Source organism: Camelus bactrianus, chromosome 2 (genome assembly GCF_048773025.1).
Source record: "Camelus bactrianus isolate YW-2024 breed Bactrian camel chromosome 2, ASM4877302v1, whole genome shotgun sequence".
NCBI classification, from domain to species: Eukaryota; Metazoa; Chordata; class Mammalia; order Artiodactyla; family Camelidae; genus Camelus; species Camelus bactrianus.
In genome coordinates this window covers 34538120-34560055 of record NC_133540.1, presented here as the reverse complement: position 1 = coordinate 34560055, position 21936 = coordinate 34538120, and the positions used below count along the sequence as shown (strand labels likewise).

The 21936-nt window shown below is 36.7% G+C and overlaps 1 long non-coding RNA gene across 16 annotated transcripts in view; it reads right to left on the bottom strand.

Annotated features, from left to right (window-relative positions):
* The window catches only part of LOC105068683 (uncharacterized), a 194464-nt gene extending 172552 nt beyond the window's left edge, over nucleotides 1–21912 (bottom strand). For 10 of the 16 annotated variants that reach the window (XR_012511678.1, XR_012511674.1, XR_012511677.1 and 7 more), the window contains exon 1: nucleotides 21639–21912. This is a non-coding gene — a long non-coding RNA (uncharacterized LOC105068683). Of the gene's footprint in view, nucleotides 1–292 lie in introns of all 16 variants that reach the window. The other 6 variants (XR_012511687.1, XR_012511682.1, XR_012511688.1 and 3 more) reach the window with 1 other exon arrangement.
* Nucleotides 21913–21936: the final 24 nt, after the last annotated feature.

Below are 21936 nucleotides of genomic sequence, written 5' to 3'. Positions count from 1 at the left end.
GGCTAGAAATATAGTTGGGAGCTAAGCCATGTTGTGCCTCATAGACCATAATAGAGAATTCTGTTCTTTTTTTAAGAATGGGGATCCTTAATATATTTAAGTACAGGAATGACATGATCAGATTTGCAACTTGAAAGATCATTTTGCAAGTGGTATGGAGACCATATTTTAAGAGGGTACTTGTATAGGTTACTTTCTTATCTGGAAATGTATTATTGCAGTAGTTCAGAAGACAGAAGATTATACTTAAGACTAGGGAATACAGAAAAGTGAAGCAAATTGAATTACTTACCAAGTTATGTAGGAGGTAGAAACAACAGAATCTGTTATGGGGTGTTGAATATGGGGGTGAAGAAGAGGAAAGTAGGCAAGTGTCTTGGACAACTCCTAGACTTCTGGTTTGCTAGATGGTGGTGCCATTCCTGAGAAAGGGAAACTGGAAGACCAGGTTTGTATAATACTCTCTCTCAATGTGTTGCTAAATACTTGTGTATTTTATGTATCTATCAGAATATCTTCTTTCAAATTTTAAGTTATTGAGAAATTAAATGTGAGTTTGATTGAGCTTGGTTTAAATGTGAGTTTGGTTGTATGCAATTTAGTGCCTCACGTGTGGGTATTCCATAAACCATCATCTTTTTGATCCAGGCTCCATCATCACTAGCTGGTCGACTTTATGCAACTAATTTAGCCTCTCTGTGCCCCAATGTCTTTAAATTTTAAGTGGAAATAATAACAGTGCCTGACTGGGAAGAAACTTGCTAACAGTATCCTGCAATCCATTCTCTCCCTTCACAAAAGTAAGGCTTCTAGGAAAGAAGGAAGTTGACATAGCTAAATCTCCTTATGAACGTATTAATGACAAACCTCCTGGCAAACTTAGAGGATAGTTAAGTATGCCAAATCATCATTTCACCCAACGGTGCTAGTGAGATCTCTGATTCTTGTCTGATTTGTTAACACAATCCTTTGTGTTAAGATTACTACCTCAGAGGACACTGGTGAGGATTAAACGAGCCAATGCTTATGAAAATGCAGTGCCAAGCTCATAACAAGCATTCATTAAGTTCACTATTATCAATATATTATAATAATGCCAAGAAATAGTAAGAGCTATCACTTACAGAGTGAATATGATGTGACAGGCACTTAAGCTAAGTGTCTTCCATGGATTATCTCATTTAATCATCTGAAAGCTCTATGTTCTATGTTCATTACTATTATATAAGAAGCTTGAAGACTGGAGATTAGTTTTCCCAAAGTCATATAGCTAGTAAATCGTGGCACTAGGTTTTAAACCCAGGCAGTCTAACTCTCCAGCTGAGCTCTTGTTCCTATTTGTAAATAACACTGCCTTGCTACACTACTCTGTTTCTGAAAGTCCATTGGAATGTCCATCCAGGTGCTATTTTAGTACAATGAAGGTGTAATTTATTAACTAGCACCAAAATGGCCTTAAAATGTTAATGCAGTTTCTAAATATATGTGACTTCCACCCAGGGAGTTACTAATGTCAGGAGAAGTAAAAACAAAGAAAACTATTATTTTTACTCCATGTCTCAAAATGTAATGACCCTTTGATATTCCACTGAGCATAACCCCTCTGTGCTGCCCCCAAAAGAGGCACAGGCTGGTCAATTGTGAAACAATAAAATATGACTGGAGGTTTATGAAAATTAGCAAGAGGTTTGATGAGTTTCTTTTTCTCTCTATGCTCAGATTATGCAAGCTATTTTATCTCCTTATTGCTAAGTTACAGACAATGGGGATAAGCAAAGAAAGAGATATAAGTTAACTCTATCAACTTCAGTAATAGCAATAATTAGCATACGTGACTAAAGTATTATTTGGAGGATAAAAGAGTATTGATTTGATTTGAAATTAAATGACATAGGCATTCCACAGCCTTTATTACACAAATGATAGTTATAAACTATGGGCACTCAATTTAGTCTTACCCCATTTTATTCATTAAGGACATTCATTTTTTATACATTTGTAGGTTGAATATTAAATCATATTTTCATGGATTTTTACAACCCACACAATACTGAGAATAAAATAATTAAACAACAATGTTCCTGGCACAGATGCAGAAAAGTGGAAGATTATCTAATAATGTTACCCAGGAAGCATTATGGTGGCCATGTTTCTGCCCACTGTGATTTTGTTTTCAGTCTAGATATCAAACAGGGAGCAATTTTTCCTGCCAAAGGGAGTAGACCATAGCCTTGTAGAAAACAGGGCAAGGCAAAGAGAACAAGGTTCACTGCAGTCTTACAAGGAAAAGACCGTATTTAAAGTAAGCTCTAGAAACTGCCCACGCATATATAAATTTCTGCAAACAGTATTAAGAGCTTTGGAAGTCACCATTCCATGGCAGATTTGCATGGAACCATCCAAAGGAAGATCAGGAAGACTTGGAAGAAAACAAATCTAGATTGCACCAGAACAAAGAAGAAAGTGTATTAAAAAGGAAATGGAAATTGACATCAGGGCTCCATTTGTGAAAACTCCATATTTAACTTTATATACCTATATGTAAGTCAACTGTACATGAAAATGTGTATTTGTTGTTTTTAGAAATCCTAATATGAAGCATTTTTTTCTCTAAGTACTCTTAGAAAGAGATACCAGAACTAAAGGGACTCATTGGGAGAGGAGATCTGCACACTTTCGCAGGGTGTGCCAAGAACACAAAGTCCTGACCATTGTCTGCCCAGGCCATTTCTCAAAGTTGTGTTTGCAGAGAGCAACCTTGAGAAATAAGGTAATTCACCCATCCCAAATAAAGAGCAGGCTTGCTTACTGCTTGCTATAAAAACAGTGGATTCCCAAGTTCAGTTATAATATAACCAACAGCATGTGCAGGCTCCCAACTAGGCCCTCTGGTCACTCCCATGTGAATGAGGGCCAATGCAAACATACTGATGCTCATGCACTGATGTAACAAGCTAACTTATTAACTTGCAAGCATGGCAAAATCAAATCCCAGAACTGCCAAACCCTGCTTGACCCTACAATAAAGGTTCCTGGACCCAGAACAGATGGAGTAAATAAAATCTTTCATAATGTGTTTGAAGACTTTTTTTTAATAGGTTTTATTTTTTAGAGTAGTTCTAGGTTTAGAGAAAAATTTCCCAGGTTTAAAGGATTTTCATATTCCTTCATTCCCAATTTTATCCTATTACTAACAACTTGTATTAGTGTGGTACATTTATTACAACTGATGAAACGATATTGATATATTAGCATTTACTCTGTGTCCTACATTCTGTGGGTTTAATAAATGCTTGTCGTGTGTCCATCATTACATATAGTTTCACTGCCATAAAAATTCCCTGTGCTCTACCTATTCATCCCCTCTTCCTCCTAATCCCCGAAAACCACCAATATAAATATATATATATACACACATACACACGTATATATTTTATAAATACTTTATATATATTTATATAACATTTATTTATTATATATGTATTTTTTTTTAACTCTCTCCTTAATTTTGCCTTTTCCAGACTGTCATACAGTGGGGATCATGAAATATGTAGCCTTTTCAGACTGGCTTCTTTTACTTGGCAATAGGCATTTAAGGTTTCTCCATGTCTTTCCGCGGCTTGATGGCTTCTTTCTTTTTAACTTAATGTTGTTGTTAGGGTGAGTACGGTAAAACTCTAGTCTCATAGCAACTTCCCAGTATACAATACAATAATGTTAACTATGGTCACCATGGAGTACCTTAGATTCCCAGAATTTATTCATCTTCTAACTGAAAATTTGTAGTTTGACCAACATCTCCCCATTTCCCAGATCCCTTGGGCCCTGGCAACTGCCATTCTACTCTGTTCCCATGAGTCTGATGTTTTTAGAATCCATATGTGAGATCATAAAGCATTTGTCTTTATCTGGCTTATTTTACTTAGCAAAATGCCTTCAAGGCCCATCCATGCTGTCACAAATGGCAGGATTTCCTTCTTTTATATGGATAAATAATGTTTCATTCTATAAATATACTTCATTTTCTTTATCCATTCATCTGTTAGTGGACATTTAGGTTATTCCTTTCAATATATACCTATATGTAGGATTGCTGAATCCTAGTTGTATTTTTAATTTTTTGAGAAACCTCTATACTTTTCCCATAGTGGCTATACGAATTTACATTTCCATCAGCAGTGCACCAAGACTTCTTGTTCTACACATCCTTGCCAGCTTTTATCTTTTGTCTTTTTGAAAATAGTCATCCTAACAGATGAGATGATATCTCATTGTGGTTTTAATTTTCATTTCCCTGATGGTTAGTGATGCAGAGTTCCTTTCATGTACTTGTTGGCCATTTTTATGTCTTCTTTGGAAAAATTGTGTATTCAACTCCTCTGCCCATTTTTAAATTGCATTATTTGTTTTTTCACTGTTGAGTTCTTTACATATTTTGGATATTAACCACTTATCAAATACATGGTTTGGAAATATTTTCACCCATTCCACAGCCTGCCTTTTCATTTTATTGTTTCTTCTGCTGTGCAGAAAATTTTCAGTTTGATATAGTAATGCTTGTTGATTTTTGCTTTTGTTACTTCAGTTTGGGGGTTCACATCTAAAAAATCATTGCCAAAACCTATGTCAAGGAGCTTTTTCTCTTTTTATTTTATTTTTTTTTAAGTTTTACAATTTCAGGTCTTATGTTGAAGTCCTTAATTTCATTTTGAGATACTTTTGTGAGCGATGTAAGATGTGGGTCTGGCTTCATTCTTTTATGTGTGAATATTGTTCTCCCAACATCATTTACTGAAAAACCTATCCTTTCCCCATTGAGTATTCTTGGCTCCCTTGTCATATGTGAGCTGGCCATATATGCACAAGTTTATTTCTGGACTCTAGATTCTGTTCTATTGGTCTATGTGTCTGTTTTATGTCAGTACTATACTGTTTTTATTACTATAATTTTGTAATATAATTTAAAGTCAGGAAGTGTGATGCTTCCAGCTTTCTAAGATTGCTTTCATTATCTGAGGTGTTTGTGATTCCATTAAAAATTTAGAATGGTTTCTTCTATTTCTCTGAAAAATGCCATTGGAATTTTGATAGAGATTGCATTGGATCTATAGATGGTTTGTATAATATGGCCATTTAGATAATATTAACTCTTCAGATCTATGAGCATGGGATCTCTTCCCATTTATTTGTGTCTTCAATTTCTTTGATCAATGTCTTAAAGTTTTTGGTGTATAGATCTTTCACTTTCCTGGTTAAATTTATTCCTAAGTATTTTGTTTTTGATGCTATTATAAATAGCACTGTTTTCCTTTTTAAGACAGTTCATTGTTAGTGTACAGAATTAGAACTCATTTTTGTATGTGGATTTTGTGTTCTGAAACTTTACTGAACTCATTTATTAGTTCTAACAGTTTTTTGGTGGGGTCTTTAGAATTTTCTATATACAAGATATGTCACCAGCAAAACAAATAATTTTACTTCTTCCTTCTCAATATGGACGTCTTTTCTTTCTTTTTCTTCTCGAATTGCTCTGGCTAGGACTTCTGGCACTATGTTGAATAGGAATGGTGACAGTAGGCATCTTTGTTTTGTTCCTAATTTTAGAGAAATTTTTCAGTCTTTTCACCATTGAGTATGATGTTAGCCATGAGTTTGTCATGTATGGCCTTTATTAGGCTGAGCTTTGTTCCTTCTATACTCAATTTGTTAAGAATTTTTATCATGAAAAAATAAATTATGTCAAATACTCTTTCTGCATCTATTGAGATGATCATATGAATTTTCTTTCATTCTATTACTGCGATGTATTACATTTACTAATTTGTGTATATTGAGCCATACTTTCATCCCAGGGATAAAAGCCATCTGATCACAGGGTATGATCCTTTTAATGTACTGTTGAACTTGGTTTGCTAGTATTTTGTTGGGAATTTTTGAATCTATATTCACCAGAGATACTGGCCTGTAGTTTTCTTTTCTTGGCTTTGGCATCAGCCTTGTAATGATAGCCTCAAAAAATGAGTTTGGGAGTGTTTGGATTGGCATTTGCTCTTTAAATGTTTGGTAGAATTCACTGGTGAAGCCATCTGGTCCTGGGCTTTGATTGGGAAGTATTCGATTACTGATTCAAGCTCCTTACTTGTCTGTTCAAATTTTCTATTTCTTCATGATTCAGACTTAGTAGGTTGTAGTACTTCTGTCATTTTGCTATTTTTTTTTCTTTATCTCATATATATTTTTTTGCTCATTTCCTGTATTACTGTCTTCTTTTGTGTTTAGTTTTTCTTTCTTTTTTTTTTTTTTTTGGTTGTAAAATGCTTAAATTCCTTTCTCATTTCCTTTTGTGTTATTCTGTACCTAGGGTTACCATAAGGATTACATTTAACATCCTAAAGTTATAACATTCTAATTTGAATTTTTATTAATTTCAGTAACATGCAAAAACTCTTCTCCTTTTCAGCTCCATCCTCACTTCTTTGGGTTGTTGGTGACACATAATTACTTCTTCATACAACATACAACTTCTTCATGGGTTGTTGGTGTCATATAATTACTTCTTCATACAACATACTTCTTCCCAAACATAAATTAATAATTATTTTAAATGCATGAGTCTTTGAAATTATGCAGAAAACAATATGTGGAATTACAAACCAAAGTTACAATAATACTAGCTTTTAGACTAATAATCTTTTAATGTATTAATCTTTTAAATCATGTAAAAAACAAAAAGGGGATTTACAAACTGTTGTTACAATAATACTAAGTTTTATAACTGCTCCTGTATTTACCTTCATTGAGATCATTATTTCTTCATATGGCTTTGAGTTACTGTCTAGCATCCTTTTATTTCACCCTGCAGGACTCCCTTGAGCCTTTCTTTCAGGGCAGGTCCAGTAGTAATAAACTCCCTCAGTGTTTGTATTTATTTATCTGAGAATGTCTTAATTTATCCTTCACTTTTTCTTGTTTTTATTTTTTAATGGAGGTACTGGGGATTGAACCTAAGACCTTGTGCATGCTAAGCATGCACTCTACCACTGAGCTATACCCACACCCCTTATCCTTCACTTCTGACGAACATTTTTGCCGGATACAAGATTCTTGGTTGACAGGTATATTTTTCTTTTAGCACTCTGGATGTATCAGTCCACTGTCTCCTGTTCCCCAAAGTTTCTGATGAAAAATAATCTTATTGTGGATCCTTATATGTGACAAGTTGCTTCTCTCTTGCTGCTTTCAAGATTCTCTCATTGTCTTTGGCTTTTGAAAGTTTGATTATAATATGTCTCAGTGTAGGTGTCTTGAGTTCACCTTACTTTGAGTTCACTGAGGTTCCTGGATGTTTATATTCATTTCTTTCATCAAATTTGGGATGTTTTCAGATATTATCTCTTCAAATATTCCCTCTGCTGCTTTCTCTTTTCTCCAACTGGGATTCCTACAATGCATGTTGACCCAATTGATTATGTCCCACAGGTCCCTTAGGTTCTGCTCACTTTTCTTTAATCTTTATCCCTCTGTTCCTCAGTCTCGATAATTTATATTGTCCTGTCTTCAAGTTGACTGACTATTCTGCCTACTCAATTCTGCCTTTGAATCCCTCTAGCAAGTTTTTCATCTCAGTAATTGTACTCTTCAGGTCCAGAATTTTTCTTTACGTTTTCTATATTTTCATTGATTTTTCCATTTTGTACATATGTTATTTTCTTGACTTTCTCCACATCTTAGTTATTTAAGCATCTTTAAGGCAGTTTTTTTAAGTCTTTAATAGATTTGCCACCAGATGTTTTACAGGGACAATTTCTGTTGATTTATTTTTTCCTTTGAATGAGCCATATTTTCCTGTTTCTTTGTATGCCTTCTTTGTTTTTTTATTGTTGTTGTTATTGTTGAAAACTAGATATTTTAATCTAATAATGTGGTAACTGAAAATCCAATTCTCCCCATTCCTCAGAGTTTGCTCTTTTGTTCTTGTTGTTTTTGTTCATTGTCTTTGTTTTCTTGATTGTTGTAGGTTGTCTCTGTGCCAAGAATCAATCTGAGGTATAAATTTAAGGTCTTCCCAAGTCTTTTCAGAGACTGTCCCTGAGTATGCATAGTCATTTTCTAATTTTCCCTATATATGCTATTGTATTTGAATGCCCTAGTCTTTAATGTTTCGCTTACAAAAGGGTAAAAAGAGGGAAATGAGGAGGAGGGTATAGCTCAAGTGGTAGAACACATGCTTAGCATACACATGGTCCTGGGTTCAATCCCTAGTATCTCCTCTAAAAATAAGTAAATAAGTAACACTAACTTCTCCCCCCAAAAAAATTTTTTTTAAAAAAAGAGGTAAATAGAGGGGAGAGGAAAAGGGCATCAGTCCTTTAAATCCTCTGGAAGTCACTTTAGCTGAAGGGGGTGTAGCTTACAACAATGGGAAGAGGTGTAACAACAATGACGACCCACCTCTTTTTCTGCACTTCTGCAATCAGACCTCAATATTTAAAGGACACAGTCTTTTATCAACCCACTTTGGCTCCCACAAGCTATGTGCAAGGTTCTCCAGGAACGTGTACACCACTGCCTGCCATATGGCTGGGGGTGGGGAACAGGTAGTTGTTAACATGCTAAGAGCTTGAATTGACCAAAATTAACCACAATTTACCATCCAATATTTCCCCTGGAAATTGCAATGCTTCAATAGACTCCAGAGTTCCAAAATAGTTACATCAGACAAATTCTGCCAGGGCAATTTTTGTCTAGTTGGAAGGACAGATTCTTGGTACTTCCTACTTTAGTATCTTCCCAGAATCCTCTATAGTGTTTTCATTATATAATATTTAATACTTTTATAGATTTTTCCCCACAAAAATGACTCAAATATATAAATTATATTAAAAACCTAACATTTATGTATTTCATTTAAATTGTATTACTATATATCTTTTGTACATTTATTTCTCTAAGTCTTGGAAGTACACATTTAGGTACAAATAACTATCTTGTTCTATATAATGATGCTGTTTTCATATATCAACAGATGGCCCTTGGTAATAATGCTTTGTTGATTGTGTTAATGATATATTTTAATCATAATAGTTCCATTAAACAAACATAATCCCATGAGACAGATACTTTTGCCATGTAATAAAAACATAGTTATTTGGCTATTTCATTGTGGCACAGTGGTATTTTAAAGTGATGTGAGCAATTTAAGGGTTTTTTTTAAAAAACTGGTTTTCAAAAGGTTATATTGCTTTTCTCTCTAGATTTGGTAGGGTAGGGTTGGCCTTGATTAGTTCCTGGGACAGCCAAGTATTTCAGTAGATGTAAAGCTGAAAAATAGTCACTGAAATAATGAGAGTGATTTTCTGGGTAGAAAATTATAAAACAGAAAGATACAAAAGGAGGTACCCAAGAGGAGGTATTTCTCCCAACAAGAATAATGATACCCAGTTTTTTCCCAGTAAATGTTATCAATAGTTGTAAAATCTGAATAAAAGGTGAATATAGGAAAATAATTTTGATGTTCAGTTACTAAAATTAGATTATACTTGTGGTCATTATAAATAATAAATAAAACCTTATTGTAATAATTTAAAAGTGTATATGCCAAAGTGAACCATATGGTTAAGGCTAGTTTCACTGGTAATTCTCACTGATGCTCACTAAGGCAAGACTTCTGAGCTGAGAGTCAAATGAACATCCTTTTACATATAATTTAAATAGTATAGGACATCTTTTTTAAAAAAAGTGTTATTAAAATACTGTGAGTTACTAATGGGCAAATAGATGAGATGACTGAGGAAAGTAACATATCTATCTTTTGAGAGAAAGCAATTGATGGATGATATACAGATATAATTGATGAAGCAAAATATCACAAAGAAGTGAGAAAGGATGGACGGTATGAGCATCAAAATTAAAAAGGAGAAAGATATTTTATGCTCTGAGATTAGAAGGAAGATGGGAAATATGTGCTAAAATACAAAAAAAAATTTTTCCATTGAAGAGGGAAATTAAGGGAGTTGATGTGATAGTCCTCAATCTTTCCAGTGGAGTTAGAATGAAAGACACTACCAAAAAAGGCATGGATAGGAAGCTTGGGTTCTTGGGGGATATGAAATATTTAGAGATGAATAGAAAACTTGCTTAACAGCAATGAGGGCGCCACTGAGGGTGGATAACAAGATTTAGTAGTATTATCAATCAGTCTGGTTTCCTGACTTACTCTTAATAATATTTTAGCAATGGGGGAACTGGAGTAGGAGAACTGAATTATAGGGTTGACTCAGCATTTGAATCCAGCTATAAAAATTTAATTGAATTAAGTAATATCTGTGGCCTGTGACTACTGATTAGTTGAAATTCTTTCCTTTCTGTAAGAAAGATCTTTTATTAATTTTATAAAAATCTATATAGAGTTAAAGCTACTGTGGTACACATCACTGGTAAGAAACCTTGGAGTAGAAGAGATGAATCATTTAAATAACTAGAATTTGCATCTGCTATAAGCTAAACTAGATAGATTGGTTAATTTATCCTTGTGATCCATCACTGCCAAACGATTTAACCAGAATCATAATATGGGATCTAATTATGAGATACATTAAGACAGAAACAATTTTGGTTAGATAAATACAGTAGCACTAACTTTACCCTATAAATGCCATTAAAAGGGAACAGGCTTTCTTTAGCTTTGGGACACTATACTTGTGGATTACATTCAAAGTCATTAAAAGCTAAGAAAAAAAATGCCTTGTTATCTTTTCATTTCAAACAAACCAATAAAGAGCCAAAAAACAATTTCTAGCTTTCCCAGCAATCCAACCCTCTCTTTTCATGGGCCTCTTTGTAATAATAGAAACTCTGTAAATAGTATTTACATCTATATTATGAAGAATAAAAAATACATTCCATAATCTTTTAGCTGTTTTCTTCAATGCTTTTATTAGACATTCTCTTCTCAATAAACTTACTACAACTCCTCAGTTTTCTGAACTTTCTAATATCCAGATATGGACAGTTGAGAAGGTATGTACCCTCCATTCTCTTCATCCCCTAAAGACTTTCACTATAATTACAAATGACAGTCTAAACTACAAACTTTACCTTTTCAGATAGAAAGAAAAATAAATAAATAAGGAAGGAAGGAAAATACGAAGAGAAGGAAGGAGGGGCCTGGTTTGAAGTGTCAAATGATATGAACCATAGTTCAATAAAATCCTACAATGCTGTTTTCTCTCAGCCTGTTAAAAAAACAAAAATTCAGCCAAAGAAATCTGAAGATCTAATTGGCTTTATCAGGCAAGTCATGAATCAGGTGGCAACCCATCTAGCAACTAGAAGGGCTCTTAGAAGGGTTATACAAAATGAAGTTTTTATAGGAAGAAGGGTGGGGCAAGGGAGCTATTAGCAAAAGAAAGAAAAGGATTATTTTTGGGACATGATGACCTCTTTCGTGGGGGGAAGGGAACTGCAAGGGATTTATCATGCAGATTGCCTCTTCTTCCTCTGAGGCTTGGAGAAGACCCAAGTGGCAGATTACCTCGTTGGTGCTGACCAGAAAATTCCAGACTGGTTGATTAAGGTTACATTTCTGGTGAAAGGCTGAAACTGCAATTAGGTTAGATATTAAATCTAGGTTTGGTGTCATGGACTTTAACACAAGTGATGCCATTTTAAACCTGTGATTTTTCTCTTTAACGCCACCAACTGATCATAAAGGGGTGAGAAGTATTTTTGTGTGCCATCATATATAAAACAGTTGATGTACACTAGATAATTTAATCCATAGAACATCCATGGCAATAAAGGTGATGTCCTCATTTTGCAGATGGGGAAGCTGAGGTCTGTGTGTGTAACATACCCAAGGTCATAACATAAAAGACGGGTATAGTCAACCTACTTAGGTCTGTTTTGAAAAACAGTAATATTCCTTCTTCACTAATTCGCAACTGAAAATAAAAAGTATGCAACATATCAAAAAACAAAGAATTTTTGACCTGTTTTGTCACCAATGCTTTGGTTCTTTGTTTGCCAACACAACAGTCTACTTTTTAGAGCTAAAAGGGACACTTCAAATAAACACTCTGGATTGCTCTTCACATGAAGGTGCTTTAAGCACCATCTTGCTAAAACACAAATAATGAAAGCTGACTTAAGCACCATCTTGCTAAAATACAAATAATTTCTCCTACATTGAAGCCTATAACAGACTATCACATCTTGTTTCATCTAAGAAATAAAGATCCCTGGTAATACATCTTTGAGAAAGACTATGTACAAAGCCTCAGAAGGAAGGTAAAAAAAAAAAACATTATTTGAAACATTTAATAACCTACATGTTGGCAATGTCCACATCATCTTAAGAAAACCCTTCAATAGATATATCTATAGATATAGAAAAGGGAGCTAACATGCATAATCCCTAAAGATTTACAATACCACTAAGAACTTATTTCCTGTCAAATCTTCCTTTAAAAATATTGATATATGCCAAATGAGCATATCCCCAAAACGATTCTTATTAAAACCAAGACTCATGATATAATAATTATTGAGTGCTAAGTACTGGGAGATACTGTACTGGGTGCTAAGTAAGGAACAGGAAGAAAGATAAGCATGATCCCTGTCCTCAGAGAACTTACCTCCTAGGGTAGAAGAAAGAGATTCAAAAATTACGGAAAAAAATAATTATCATTGTGATACGTGCTAGAGAGGAATACACAGTGCTCTGAGGATATTTTGTAGAATACTTGATCTATTTTGTGAAGTTAGGTAAGACTTCCTCTAAGATGGGATATTTAAATTGAGATCTGAAAGAATGAGTTAATGATACTTGAGAAAAGGGACCATTTCAGGGTCCCTTTCTATGATTAAACATGCCCACATCCATACACACATTCACACACACATATAGCTAGCACAATATTAAAGAGCTGATCTAAATAACTACGGAGGTTTTCTGCAACCAGAAATAATTATTTTATTTCTATAAAACATTCCAAAACTAATAAGATAATTTCCAGAAAACTTTTAAGAAAGGAAACACAACTTAAGCCAAGCATTGGGCTCTGTACCTTGCATATTTCATTTTATTTACCCTTACAGCAAAACTCTAAGGTAGCTGTTTGCAGACCCTGGTTTTATTTTCTCTGTAATTTGCCATGCCGCAGTGTGTCTTGCACACTAATTGTCATCGCAGAAACTTAAAAAAGAACTTAAACAGTAAACGATAACACTCTCAGTCCTGCTTTCCACCTAAATCTTCAAAACCTATGCGCAAATACCGCATGATTTTCCATTCCAGTACTTTCCTCATTTAGCAAACTTGAGTTTTTGGACTATGCGAACACCCTGATCACAAAACAAGTGAAACTGTAACCAGGCCATAGTCATCTGCTTTCTTGCTGTCCACCTCATTCCTACTCACATCATCCTGTGATTACACAGCCCTCTCTGAGACCATCAAAGCCTTGGTTGCCCCTGACCAGAAATTTTTTCACCTCTCAAAATTCAAAAGTAGCCATGATAGTTCTGAGTTCCTGTTATAAGTAAGTGAAGAAGAGACACACAGATCTAGACTTAGGGAGAAGATGAGTGAGTTGATGAAACCAAGAATTAGACCAAAATTAATATTCCCACCCACTGTTTTCTCCTGTATCACATGTTGATTATTTTAGTCAGAATAGGGAGAACTGTTTTAATTTTTTATGTGCCTATAAATATTTATGTCTTATGTCCATTTTTTAATTTAGAGTTCCTCTACCATTTCTTTTTTTTTGAATTCACGTTCAGCCAATTATGACTGCCTTGAACTTTTGGAATTTTTTTAAAAATCAAATTTCAAGTTTGAAATTTTGTTTGACTGTAAAAATAGATAAAATGTCTATAAATCAATAAGATGCTACTGCTATTCAAACTTTTCTCAGGAAAGAAGGCAGAACTTACTGCCTAGCTTTTGAGAAGGATCCTCTTATGGTAATGAAAATCTTTGAGACAGCAGCTATAATTGCTGTATGATGTAAATTGAAGGTAATGAATAATACACCTTGATTATCTCCAAGGTCTTCAGATTCGTTCATAACCCTGCGCCCTTTACAAGGCAGACATTTTGCCAAAATGTATTTCACTCATGAGTAATCTAAGCCCAGCCTTGTCCTTGAATAGGCACTGAGGCTGCACATTTGTTTCATTACAGTCTCCATTCTGAACTTAAAGCTTTCATCAAAGACTTTCATCAAGATGACTCGCATTATCCCCTTTATGCCTGTTGATTTTAGTTGCCACAAAAAGCCAAAGTCAACTCTCATCTTCAGGATTCTAATTCCTATAAGGCTCGGAACATCTCCTTTTCTGACCCATTCCTCATCCCTGTCTGACACCTGATGTCTTTCCACTGGACCCTCTGAGGCTCAGTCATTAGCAAATTCGCCTTCTCTAAATATTTCTTTCACTTCTTGCTTTAAAACCTGATCAACTCTGCAGCCCTCTTCTCTACAGTCCAAACTCCCAAATTCTACCACTACTAGGCCTGGAGTTAGAGAAGACAACTTTTCTGCTCCTTGGTGCTCCTTCCAGACCACTCTTCCTCCCTCCTCCATTAACAGGCCCATTTAAATTTTATGACATCAAAAGACAGGACCAACTCCCTTTCCCTGCTGCAGCACCCAAACAATCCCCAGGCCACTCTGCCTCCACCCCACTCCTCAGAGACTTTAGTTCCTAACTCCCTGACACTGTCTCAAACCCTATTCCTATCATAACTGTCAGCTGACTTCAATGTCCACACAGATGATCTATTCAATACACTGTCACTCAGTGCCTTGACCTCCTCTCCTCCAATGATTCTATCCTCCACACTACTCCAGCTACTTACTTGAATAGCAATACCTCAATCCTGTCTTTCCCAGTAACTACAGTTGGCCCTCCTTATCTATGAGTTCTGTATCCTCTAATACAATGAATCATGGATCGAAAATATTCCAAAAATAATTCCATAAAATTTCATAAAGAAAAGCTTGAATTTGCTGCACACTGGCAACAATTTACATAGCATCTACAGCTGACCCTTGAACAACATGGATCTGAATTGTGCAGGTCCACTTACATGTGGGTTTTTTTCCACTAAATACTACAGTATGACACAATCCCTCATTGGTTGGACCTGTGGATGTGAAACTAAGAATACAGAGCGCTGAGTGTAAAGTTATACATGGATTTTCCACCACACAAAGGGTCAATGCCCCTAACCCCCATGATGTTCAAGGGTCAACTGTACATTTTATTAGGTGTTATAATTAATCTGGAGACAAGGTATATAGGAGGATATGTGTAGGACATATGCAAATCCTATGTTATTTTATACAGGGGACTTGAACATCCATAGATTTTGGTACCCATGGGGCGTCTTGAAACCAATCTTCTGCAGATACTAAAGGATGACTGTATTGCCTCTCAGCCTTCTTAATTTGAGGCATCTCACTTTCTGACCACTATCTCCTATTTTTCCAGCTCACCACCTCTACTTGGAACCTGGAAATTTCCAACAATCCTCTGACCCCACCAGAACCTACAATTCATTGATCCTAACATCTTTTTCATGCCTCTCACCCCCACATCGTAACTTCTATCCTTACCCAGCTTAATTGCATGGTCAGTCATAACCACCCCTTTGCATACACTCAACTCTCCTGCCCTTCTCTTAACTCCTGCGCTTGGCTAAACCACAACCCTGGTTATGTCCAACTCTGCCTATTCCATACTTGCACTTGTGCATGTAAGCATGGAGGAAACAAACAAATTGACTGATCTCATTTACATTCATGATCTCCAACTTCAGTGGGCCCTTAATGCTGCCTGGAATCATCCTATATTTCCAGTCTCCTGAACAACTGTTACATAGCTTCATCTCTCTCTTAAGATCTACAGCTCTTCTTCCAGTCTCACTTTTAACTGATGACCTTGCTTTCTATGTTACTGAATAAAACAGAAGCAATCAGATGTGAACTTATGTAAACTCCCACAACCACATTCACCCACCTACCTGCAGCTGCTGTCTCTCCTGTTACTGAGTGAATTTGTTCATGCTCCTAGCAAAGGGCAACCCCTCCATTTGTGTACTAGGTCTTTTCTCATCTACTCAAGGGCATTGGCTCAGAAATTCTTCCTTCTCTCTCAGGTATCAATAATTTCCCCTTTTCCTAGATTTGTTTCCATTCACCAACAAACATGCTTTAAAAAAAAAAAAACTTTTGCTTGATCCTGCGTCACATTAGAGATATCACCCCATAATTTCCCCTTCCTGTTGGCAAATCTCCTTGAAAGAGTTGTTTATTCTTGCTGTCATCAATTTATTTCCCATTTTCTCGAGTCAACTATAGGATTTAACATTCACCATATCACTCTATCCAACCACTTATCTTTATGTTGTTAAAACCAGTACTCAGTTTTCAATCCGCATCTTATTAGACCATTTAACAATATATAATGTATTTAATTGTTTTCTTCATGTGGCTTCCAAGATACCACACTCTCTTGGTTTTCCTCCTACCACACTAGTAGCTTCTTCATAGCTCCTTTTGTTGTTTCCTCCTAGTTTTCCAAATATCTTAATGTTGGAGTTCCCAACTTACAGCTATTTCTCTTCTCCTATCAACATTAATTCCCTCAGTGATATCAGTCACCCTGCAATGGGCAAATTAGAAATGCCAGACCTGCCTTGGTTAATGTAAAGGAAAGGTTTCACAGGCTTAGTGAGATTGAAAAGGTACAGTGAATTTGTCATTTAAGACCTACTTTATCCGTACTGGGAAGGTCCAGAAAACATACCTTTCACCACTACTGGGGGAAATAAATTTATGAGGGTAGCCCCTACATCTCTGAAGAATGCTGTGATCACTCTTCTCTACAGACCTTACAGCGGGGACTACAGTCACTAAATTGAAAAACCTAAATGCAATGGGAGTAACTGATCTCCAGGTGGCAGGAGTCAAAGTGGTAGCCCTTAACTGCTAAAGGCAAGGGGAGTACGGTTACCATAATGGACAGCAGAAAAGCAGCAATCAGAATAGTCTGACTTAGACAGAGAAAGACAAGTATCATATGATATCACAATATCATATGATATCACTTATATGTGAATCTAAAAAAAGATGCAAATTTTATTTACAAACCAGAAATAGACTCACAGACATAGAAAACAAACTATGGTTACCAAATGAGAAAGGCTGGGAGAAGGATAAATTAGGAGTTCAGGATTAACAGATACACACTACTATATATAAAACAAATAAACAACAAGGACCTACTACATAGCACAGGGAACTATATTCAATTTCTTGTAATAAGCTATTATGGAAAAGAATCTGAAAATATTTGTGTATATATGTATGTATGTATAACTGAATTATTGACTGAATTAACTGAATTGCTTTGCTGTATACCTGAAACTAACATTGTAAATCAACTATGCTTCAATAAAAAAATAAAATTAAAGGGGGAAAAAAAAGAATAGTCTGACTTGCATAGACCTGGCTAACTGATCATGGTGTTGCTAGAAATGAAATGATCTATACAAACAGAAAAGTCCTAGGTTAAGTGAACAAAAGTCTAACCTGAATTATAAAAAAAAAAGTCATGGCACCTCATTCAGTTCCCAGACTAGAGCCAGCTGATAGACCCAGAATCATCTGAATGAACTGCCAAAAATTTATACTGTTAATTTTTCTCCCAGCCTTCCCCAAAGTGACCTACAACCTTTTGCAAAGGTAACTGTGATTGGGTAAAAGGAAATAATCAGAGCTTTGAGGGACTATTGGACCCTAACTCAGAACTGACACTAATCCCAGGAGATCCAAAACATCACTGTGATCTACCAGTCAGAGTAGGAACTTACGGAGGTCAAGTAATCAATGGAATTTTAGCTAAAGTCTGTCTCATAGTGAATGGGCCCAGTGGGCCCCCTAACCCACTCTGTGGTTATTTCCCCAATTCCAGAATTAATTATTGGAACAAATATACTCAACAACTAGCAGAATCTCCACACTGATTCCCTGACCTGTGGAGTGAGGGCTATTCAAGTGAGAAAGACCAAGTGGAATCCAGTAGAACTGCCTCCACCTAGGAAAACAGGAAGCCAAAAGCAATACCATATTTCTGGAAAGACTGCAGAGATTAGTGCCATAATCAAGGACCTGAAAGATGCAGGAGCAGTGATTCCCACCGCATCCCTATTCAACTCACCTATCTAAACTGTGCAGAAGACAGGTGGATCTTAGAGAATGACAGTGGGTTATTATGAGTTTAACCAGGTGGAGATTTCAATTGCAGTTGCTCTACCAGAGGTGGTTTCATTGCTTAAGCAAATTAACACATCCCCTGGTACCTGGTACACAGCTAATGCTCTGGCAAATGTTTTGTTTTGTTTTGTTTTCCTTTATACCTATTAGTAAAGACCACTAGAAGCAGTTTGTTTACAGTTAGCAAGGCCAGCAGCAATACACCTTGACTCCCCTGCTTCAGGGGACTAGTTAAGTCTCCAGTCCTAAGTTAGGGGTCATAATTTAATTCACAGGTATCTTGACTGCCTTTCTCTTCCACAAGATCTCACACTGCTCCATTACATTGATAACATTACGCTGAGTGGACCTGGTGAGCAAAAGATGGACCTAGAGGAGGAACTACTCTAGACTTAATAGTAAGACATTTGCATGCCAGAGTGAGGAATTCTCTCTACAATCAGTAGACAGAGGAAGAGAAGATTGTAGCCTGGTATACAGATGATTTTGGACAATATGCAAATGCCGCCCAAAAGTGGATGGCTACAGCACTACAGCCCCTCATTCTGGGACATTCCTGAAGGACAAAGGTAAAGGAAATCCTCCCAATGGGCAGACTTCGAGCAGTGAACCTGCTTGGTTCTTGTCTGTAGCCAATCCAGTTTTTCCCCAGCCACCCAGGTCATTCATTACCCAGTGGACTCATGGGCAAAGTGGCCATGATAACAGGGATGGAGAGTTTGCATGAGCTCAACAACATGGATTTCCACTCACCAAGTTCAACCCAGCTTGGCCCCTGCTGGGTGCCAAACTGCCAACAACAGAGAACAACACTGAGTCCCTGATGTGGCACCATTCCACGGGTGGTAACCAGCCACATGGTGACAGGTTGATTAAAATGGGTTGCTTCCATCATGGAAGGGGAAATGTTTTATTCTTACTTGAATACACATTGACTGTATATAAATTTGCCTTCCCTGCACACAATACTTCCGCCAAAACTACCATGCATAGTTACAGAATACCTTATTCACCAACACAGTATTCTACACAGCTACTGCTTCTGATCAAGGAATTCACTTCACAGCAAATGAGGTAACAGACCCACACTCATGGAATTCACTTGGTCTTATCATGTTTCCCACCATCCTGAAGCAGATGGCTTGACAGAATGGTGGAATAGGTTTTTGAAGTTTCAATTAAAGTGACAACTAAGTGACGAGAACTTGAAGGACTGGAGCAAAGTTCTCCAGAATGCTATATATGAGCATCCAATATATGCTGCTGCCTCTCTCATACCCAGAATTCACAGGTCCAGAAACCAAGGGGTAGAAATGGGAGTGGCACCACTCACTATTTCTGTTAGTGACCTATTAGCAAAACGTTTGCTCCCTGTTCCTCTGACATTATGCCCTGCTGGCTTAGGTCTTAGTTCCAAAGGGAAGAATGCTTCCACCAGGAAACAAACCAATGAGTTCACTGAACTGGGAGTTAAGAATGCCATCAGGCCACTTTGGACTCCTCATATCTATGGTCAAATATACAAAGAAGGGAGTTACTGTGCTGGCTGAAGTGATTGATCCTAACTATCATGGGGAAATTGAACTGCAACTCTACAATGAAAGTAAGGAAGGTATCCTGTCTGGAATACCAGAGTTTCCTTAGGGCATCTCTTAGTATTACCACGTTCTGTGATTAAAGTCAATTGAAATTGACAACAATCCAACCCAGGCAGGACTACTAGTGGCCCAGAGTCTTAAGGAATGAAGGTTTGGGTCACTCCATCAGGCAAAGAACCACAACCAGCTGAAGTATTTGCTGAAGGCAAAGGGAATGCAGAATAGATAGTGGGAAAAGGTTGTTATAAATACCAACTATAACCACATGACCAGTTTCAGAAGCTGGACTGTAACTGTCAAAAACATTTCCTCCTTATTTCCTTATGAATTTTTGTGTAATATATTTGCTTATTATATACAACAAAAATACATGCTTATATACTGATACATATATATATATATATATATATATATATATATATATATATATATAACAAATATTTTGTTTTCTTTCCTCTCTTGTTCCTTTATCATATAACATACGATGTAACCTATAGTGTTTAAGTATTGTTAATTTTACATCTTAGTATTTAAGTTACAGGATATCAGCACATTCACAAGCCTACCATTCATTCCTCTTAATGTTTTACTTTCTACATTATTTTTGTCTTCCAGTGTGGCAACATTACCAGCAAAGTCATACTTTCTCTGTAGTTTTACCTTCTATCTATTGGAAAAGGAAAAGTTCCAAAGCTATTCCTGTGTTCTGCCATGACTGTCTTTTAGATCCATCAGTTACCTCATTTCTCTTTCATCTTCAATCTCTTCCTACAAACTCAGTCTCAAGTTTCCTCTACCCAGCTCCTATCTTCTTTAAACTGCTACTATTTTTAAGATTACCCTAATGGATGTGTTAAGTATATTGGTGTAGCCATTTTGGAAATTGATAAAAATCAAAATACTAGCAGAGTAAACAACTTACAACTTTGTTCATTTTTTCTATTGGACACATAACATGAGCCATTTCTTTAAAGTTTTGTCTGTATAGGCCACTAATGTCTGATTTCACAGTTATATTAGTCAAGCCTTGACGGGACTATAATTGGGTAGTGTTTTCCAATTTAAAGGCCTCTGATTAAAGCCTAAATTCTGTGAATCACTGGAAGTTAACTTGAAAGAGTACAAGCATGATGATTGCACCTGTTCTTCTTTATTGTAAAGCCATCTTCAGTGTCTGCATACACGCAAATAATTGTGAAAATTTCACCTGGTTTTCTATTCTCAAAGTACTCTTTAATATGACACAGGCATATATATATAGAGAGAGAGAGAGACATAGATATATATCTATATCTATGTATAATATTTCATTCTTTTTCACCTGTCATTTTCCTTACTCTCCTCCCATCTTTTGGGACAACTTAAAAGTTTCAATATGTCACATAATTTCACTAAAATGGTATTTGCTACAGGCTTCCTGAAACAAACTCCTACTGATACCAGTCGTCTCTAAAAGTATACCGCCGCCAGTACACTCCTTACTTTAATAACCACAACGTAGGAAAAAGGCACTCACATTTAGGAACCCTAGCTCATTTCTTGAAAAATGAGCCAAGACCTTAAACGATTTCTCTTCAATCCGAATTCTGAGTTCTTTTCCTTACTTTCTCCCTAAATGCTATTCTGCTCGCCTTTCCAAAACATTCCCATTCACAAGTTTTACATAAATAAAACTTTCTCGGCCTTTCATAAGTACCCTGACTCGGACAGAACCGACAGAGATCGGAAGGTGGGAATCTAGAGTCACAGCCACCTGCACCGCGTCCGCTCCGGGCCACTCCTCCTGGAAAGCCACCTGTGACTCGACACACGATCCCCCCATGACGCGGCCGTCGCCGCGCGACTCGGAGGAGACGGCCGCGCCTGCGCAGCAGCGAAGGGGCGGGGCAGGGAGCGGGGTCCGAGGGCACCGGGAAGGGAGTTGGCGAGTGGTGGTGGAGGAAGAGGGGAGGAAGAAAAGGAGGGGGGCGGCGGGGCGGCGGGGCGGCGGGGCGGCGGGGCGGGCCTTTCCGGGGAACCCTTCACTTCCGGTTCGCTGGACCTTCTGAATC